Here is a 7,059-nt window from a genome sequence, read left to right as displayed (position 1 = left end):
ACTACTAGAGCTTTGACAGACACATAATACCTGAATGTTTGTGTTAGGATGTGCACTGTTCTATCCTTGTGATGAGACCCAGTTTGAGAATTACACTATCAGGGTTAGGATTTTTTTTTTCAAAATGAGAGCATTAGGACTGATCCCCACCTCCTCAAGGGGCTCAAGGGGATAGGTTGGACCTTGTCAATGTCTGAAATGCTTGAAAATGGAAGACAGTAAAAGGACTGGAAAAGAGCCTGCTTGGATAGACCACATGACCACCATTCTGACATGAACACTGGACACATCCTAGCAGCAGGCCTCACTTTAAACTTCTCCCAGACCTCTGTATGGATTTCTTAATGACCAGTCTCATGAATGCTGAAGTTGGCCCAGTCAGGCCTTGTGATCACCTAGAAGGCCCCTCTCTGACTGGCCGTTAGTGAATGTAAAGCCCCATTAGTCTCATGTGAACGGTGCAGTTGAGTTGTCTGCAGATGAGGACTCTTCATCACCCAAATATCCCGCTGATGGTCTGTTATCTGAACACTATGTCTGTAATCCAGTTTATGCTCTAGTGGACCCATTGTTGGGCAGCAGTTCAGACACCGCTTTGCCCTGCTGTGAAACACTTCCAACATTGATCCTTAATTAACACAAATTCCTTTAAAGCAGGCTACAGAGGAGTGTTGGATGTTTCTCGGGGCTATGGGATTTAGGCTCTGCAGAAACATTAGAAGAGAGAGTCTCTTGGTTTCTACACTGATGTACCAGTAACCACAGAGGTGGATAAATCATGACCTCCACCTAAGTTAAACAATGTGACAGTTAATTACAGTTTCAAAAGAACATTAGAGTAAAGTTCGAAGTCTGCAGATTAAGGCTAAATTTATGTGGGTTTACCCTCCATTACATCCTTAATGATGTCCTCTGTTCTGCTACCATGCAGAAAGTGGACCTGATTGGTGTTGTGACACTGGTGATCCAAGGGGAACAAAACTGTTGAAACAAGCATTTTACAGTTGGTTTTGGGAATTAAGCTTTTTTTTTTTTATCTGGAATCTTGCTATTGCTGTGAAACTATAGCAAACTATTACTATATAACCAAACAGGGCCAGCATCCACCCAAGGTTACTGTAGGTTATTGATTACTGTAGATGAGCACCAAACATCCCAAAAAGGCAGGTTATGAACTATTACAATATAATTGTGTGGTGCTGTCTTGTTGAGGGACAGTACATGAAAATCTAATTCTAATGTGTTTTATTTTAATTGAGTTTATTGTCATCACATGATCCACACTCCTAAATGAAATGTTTAATCATATTACAACCAAGTATTTGCCACACATGAAACCCGGCCATTATAGCACACAAGCACTGTCATGTACCCCTTCCCCTCTGTTTTTCAATGACTCAAACCCCCTCTCTGGACACTCCTCACATTTTCTCTTATTCCCTCTGTCTTCCATTACAGAGAATCAGTGTCATATTTTATGCCAAATATAGACACGCACAACACTGCAGCTGTGAGTCGATGAGTGGTCAGCCTTCCATTGTTCTTTTGACAGGTAAGCAGATGAATAGCTTGTGTTTATAATCATGTCTGTTGGAAAACTGGGTCCTCATATATCAAATCAATATATCTGTTTGCACGCACTCTGTCTGTAGCACACATACATTCTGTGTACAGGTAGAAACAGAAAGGGAACACGGAAAGGTCACAAAAAAGACAGCCTTTCGTGTTCTGTGGCCAAACTCTGTGCTCCCTCAATATTTTTGAGACTTTATTGAATTACCTTTGGCTGTGACTGTGGCCACTTTGAATTTTGACCACACTGAGTGGTGTTTTGAATGGGATTAAACCTGGACCCCAGTATGATAATCATTTTGGTTTATGATGAAGTTTTCATTTCTGTAGGAAGTTCTGGGAAACATCCACCAGACTCTGGAAGTCCAGAAAGGTAAATATAGGCTGACACATTATTAATTTCTTATGAACTAATGTAATATGAAAATGGGGTCAAAGAGAAAGTGAGAAGGAAAAAGTAAAAGAAAGTACCAGAAGTTCCCTAAGGTAACTAAAAGGGTATTTTTGGATTTGAACAGACAGTTGCAGTTCTGGGACATGAAGGGAGGCCTGGAAGGGAAGAGAAGAAAAGGTAAACCATGAGTCTACATCTCATGCCAAGTCTAATTACCTTTACCTCAGAGACAACGGCACAGAGAAACCCTTCCCTCTGCAAAGACAGGATGCAGGGAAATGACTCTCTGGAGAAGAATGACAGAACAAAACCCAAGTCTGCCCAAAAGGGGATTGTGCCCATGTGTGCACATACATATGGCTCAGGTGTGTGTGTGTGTGTGTGTGTGTGTGTGTGTGTAAGATCCACATGGACAGTGCAGATACAAATGTATGCATGCACACATTTCTACAACAATCTTTGTGGGAACACTCAGTGACATAATGCATTCCCTAACTCCTCAGCCTAACCCTAACTTAATCAAACCTAATCAAAGAGCCCTTTGATGGTAAGTCAGAACGTGAGGAGAGGCCAAAATGTCCTCATTCCCACTGTACAGAACTCAAACTGGTCCTCACACACACACACACACACACACACACACACACACACAACCACTGGTGATTGCTAGATTTAATTGGAGCAATTTGGTGAAATTACCTGATAAAGTGATTCACCTAGATTGACTGTGGGCTTCATTTTCCTGCAATAGGGCACACTGCTAAACTTGTGTCTAAACTTCAGGCACAAGGTGAAAATAGGCATGTTCAACAATGTTTTGCATCTGTGGTCCAGTGTTTGCATGCAGGAGGTCCTGCTTTGTCATGTAATGGGATTGCACAGATGGGGGGTCTGCGGTGCAGAAGACCCATTGTTTGGCTGCCGCCTGGAAAGTCACATGACAACACATACACACCTGGTTTCGTGAGATCTTTGTTTGGGGCGGACCTAGCCCAAAATGCATAAATGTAATGTGAAAACATGACTCGAGATTCAGAAGTTGGTTTTCCTGCGGGAGCTCTGGCTCTCTGAATCCAGCGCTGTGAGACTTTCTTGTAATCAAACTTTCAGTAAACTTTCTGTTAATTTTAAACAGTCCTCTCCTGTTGTCACTTCTCGTGCTTCCAACAAAAGAATTGGGTTAATTTCTGACAAAAAGCGTAAAATCTAACACTGGCTTCAGTTCTGTCCACTCAAACCAGCTCCTCTCAGAGCTGAATCCTGACTGACTGATGTCAGGACATGGAAATATATGATAATTGTTAGGTAATTTCTTAGTTAGATAGATATTGATTAGAGATCTGTTGTATTAGAAGATGTTAGTGCAGCCAGGATGTCTTCCTCAGGCTGTTAAATGCAAGGTTAGTTAAAGCAGAGAAAGGCGGCAGTCAGGGACGAATGTTATTATGACGGTAAAAGTAACCATAATATTTGTCTTAATGTGTAATGTTATGTCAAATTGTTTTAGATACACACCACGAAAACAACAGCCACACACATTATTTTCTTCATGTTTTGTCTACTGCTCTGCTCAGCTGCCAAGCTGGCATATCAGGTGACGTCACGGTTCGACAGCCCAGAAATGATTAATATTGTATAGCAATGCTTGGTTCGGGGTCTCTTTTCTGCTTCCGGGCTGCTTGAGCAGCCTGGGGTTGGAAGATCTCTGGACATGAAGTGTTAATTCTTGCCTGTGCCTCTTTGAATAAACCAGCACGGTTATATTTTTTATATACTCAAGTGGTCTGAGTCGTCCCTCTGAGTTCCTGGTTTGAAAGAACCGGACGAGGCTTTATAATGGAATAGAGCCTTTAATAATAAAGATTCCTTCCCTGTATCTTTCTCTCCAAATCTCCATTCCTAAATTGGCAGTGACAAAACTGTAGAAGTACTGTATATAAATATTCACTCAGCATTCTGCTAATATCACTGACCAGCATTTGTGCATGGTAGAAAGAAAGTCTGTAGTCCTATAACCAGCAGCAATTCCATTCATCTATACCACTTAGCCTGAAGAGGCTCATGGGGCGCTGAAGCCAATATTTTTGCGACAAACCTCTATCCTCTATGGTGAGCGGGGTACAGACATCTGACCTGTCTTCTGTCTAACTCTAGACCCTCCAATTTTTTTGTTTCAAAACATTCTTTCCGCCAACCTGATGTTCACAGTCTTTCCTGAACCTCTGTCAAGTAGTTTTAGTTTCATCACCCGAACCTAAACTTGGACTGATGTTTGGTAACCTAAATATAACCAGATGTTAAGCATCCATCAAAGTGGCAAATTACAAAAAGCTCCCATATTATGAACCACCTCAGTAGCTTAGTATTGGTTTTTTCAAATGCTGCCGGGATATGAGGAGCCTTTCAAATGGTGGTTTCACAACCTACCCCAGTTATTTTCTTCCTCCGTTCTTTTTCATTACCTTGTACGTTGTACCTTATCCATCACACAGTGCAATTTTCCCTTTTGATGTAATCCTTGTTCCTTCCTACCCATGGTGCCTCATCCTCCTTTGCAAAACTCTCTTTGTGTCCATCTCTTTCTCATATCATATTCTCTCTCAGCATTCCAAATTCCAAGGAATGCTAAAAAGCTCACGTGTAGGAAATTTGACACGTGCAGGACGGCAACATCTGTCACCATACCAAATCTCATCTGGATCTGATGGCCGTTTTAAGTTTACATTGAAAACCCCATTTAAGGCATATCTCTTGCCATAATGTGGCCTGTAATGAAGCTAGAACCCTGCAATGTTCAGGTAAGATGCATAGTATAACTGTCTATCACACCCTAAAAGATGATCTGGATCTGATCTGGATTGAGGATTTGAGGACACATTTTGTGTTGTTCTGGATCAAATTTTTCACAAGGGACCCATTTGCATGAGCGGCTATTGTGCCTTGGTGGTGGTAGATGTGCTCTCTGAGGGCTCTTGCTCTTCTTTCCTTCTGAAAGGGGTTTCACATTTTTTTTGGTAGATCTACCAGATAAAAAAGATAATTCAGTGAGACAAATCACACTACGTAGTTATTTCAGCTGTGAATTAATATATTTAGTTTGTTTTGTATAGAATGTTACATAATCAAACCTGAAGTGTGTGATTTGGGATAAGTATTATTTAAGATTTGATTTACACAACTTTACATACTGTAACTTCCTGACTAATGTAACTTGAAAAGGATAAAACAAAGTGAACTTGACATGTTACACATGAATGAATTCAAATCCTCTTCAACAATCATTTCATTAGGACCAAAAGCTATTTTGAAATTGTTTATATTATACTTTATATTAAACTTTCCCTTCAGTTGTGTGACAATGCATACTAAGCACTAGTCACTTGACTATTCTGCACAGCAAGTCAAAGTGTGAACAAAAGCGCCTGCCAAAGGGGAATGGTTTTCTTGTCAAGTACTGTACAGTGAAGAGGGGCCAAAGGCTGTGTTTTAAGTAAAGCAATCTGCATAGAGCTGAGAGCTACCTGACGCTTCTCGGGGTCAAATGTAATCACAGAATGATTTTGGCTTCTGTGCAGATGTAGTATTACCTTCTGCTAGTCAAATAGATAGGCCAAGGTTCTCAAGTGCTTTGCACGTTCACTTAAGTACAAAATATGTACACCACTGCTGCTCTTACTACTGCAGTGCAGTATGATAGAGGACAGACACCCAGTGTTTATAATACATATATAAACACTTTTTATTTTCTTGAGGTGGGGAAAGTTCTAAGTAATACTATCATGAATTTACAAAACATTCCTAGTTATCACTGAAGTGCTGTGCTAGCATAATACTGTTGGCAGTAATCAAATCACAAACAAATTGTTTAATGGATGTGGTGACTGAGATACTGCACTCAGAAAATCACTGCGCTATGGTACAGTACTTCTTGATGTATGTTACCAGTACAGAGCAACTTCCCCAAACTAGTTGAAGCTTATGATTCCTGCAATCGTGTCTGCTGTGTGAGATCACACTGGACCTCCTTATTGCATGCTCTGGATTCTGTAAAACTAATGTAACAAGGATTCTTCCCTGGGACCAGTAGAAGGGGAGCTAATCCACAGGGGGGAACAAAGACGGTACTGCTGATTCAGTGAGTTCACAAAGAGCCACTGAGGAGAACTGTGGACTCTGACTAAGTTCACTAAATAATTGGATGCAGCTGTGAGCAAATGACGCCATATAATTGCTACTGGTGACCTGTCCAGATTGTGCCCCATCTCTCTCTTAGTGTCAGCTGGGATTGGCTCCAACCCCCCATGACCCTCTTCAGGCTAAGTGGTATAGATGGATGGAATTGCTGCTGGTTATAGGACTACAGACTTTTTCTCCCATGCACAAACACTGGCCAGTGATATTAAGAGACTGCTGAGTGAAATTCATGTGCAGTACTTCAACATAAATAGTTTTATCATTGTTAGTCTAGGAATGGAGAACATAACTGGCAGGAGAAGAAGATACAGGGAAAGAATCTTTATTGTCATATATTTCCATGTCCTGACATCAGTGACATCAGTCAATCAGCTGCTTTTTAAAGGAGATGAGAGGAGCTGGGTTGATTGGACAGAACTGAATCCAGCCCCAGCTCCACCTGGTCACAGTCTATTCCTCCTTTTAATAATGTATTCTGGCTCTCTTCCACAGTGTGCCTGGTAATGCCTGGTATAAGCTTCTATTTCTCTACGAAGCCTCTTCCGGCTCTTTTAAACCAGGAACTCACAATAAGACGAAGCAGACCGCTTTAGATTTTATAAAAAATAACCGTACTGGTTTATTCAGAGGATCACAGGTAAAATTAACATTACACGTCCAGATCTCTCCCACCACCAACCCGCGCGCAGGCAGCTTGGAAGATGAAAGACCCTGGACCATAAAACCTATATAATTTTAATCATTTTGGGCTAGCCCCATACTACGCAGGGAGTCAAACCGTGACGTCACCTGATATGCCAGCTTGCAGCTGACCATAACGTTAGTCAAAACATGAGGAAAAGTCAAGGTGTGTGGCTGTTGTTTTGTGGTGTGTATCTAGAACAATTTGACATGACATT

General features: G+C 41.2%; 1 protein-coding gene and 1 long non-coding RNA gene across 9 annotated transcripts in view; one reads left to right on the top strand and one right to left on the bottom strand.

The window, feature by feature from the left end:
- Positions 1–7,059, bottom strand: part of nlgn1 (neuroligin 1) — a 586,564-nt gene that overhangs the window by 116,556 nt on the left and 462,949 nt on the right. The gene's annotated exons all lie outside the window — the stretch shown is intronic.
- Positions 1,465–2,243, top strand: LOC109971634 (uncharacterized). Its single transcript, XR_002276583.1, has 3 exons — positions 1,465–1,552; positions 1,903–1,945; positions 2,091–2,243. It is a non-coding gene; the product is annotated as an uncharacterized LOC109971634 (long non-coding RNA).

Source organism: Monopterus albus, unplaced genomic scaffold (assembly GCF_001952655.1).
Source record: "Monopterus albus unplaced genomic scaffold, M_albus_1.0 scaffold230.1, whole genome shotgun sequence".
NCBI classification, from domain to species: Eukaryota; Metazoa; Chordata; class Actinopteri; order Synbranchiformes; family Synbranchidae; genus Monopterus; species Monopterus albus.
The sequence above is the reverse complement of the archived record's forward strand: the minus strand, read 5'-3'. Positions and strand labels throughout refer to the sequence as shown.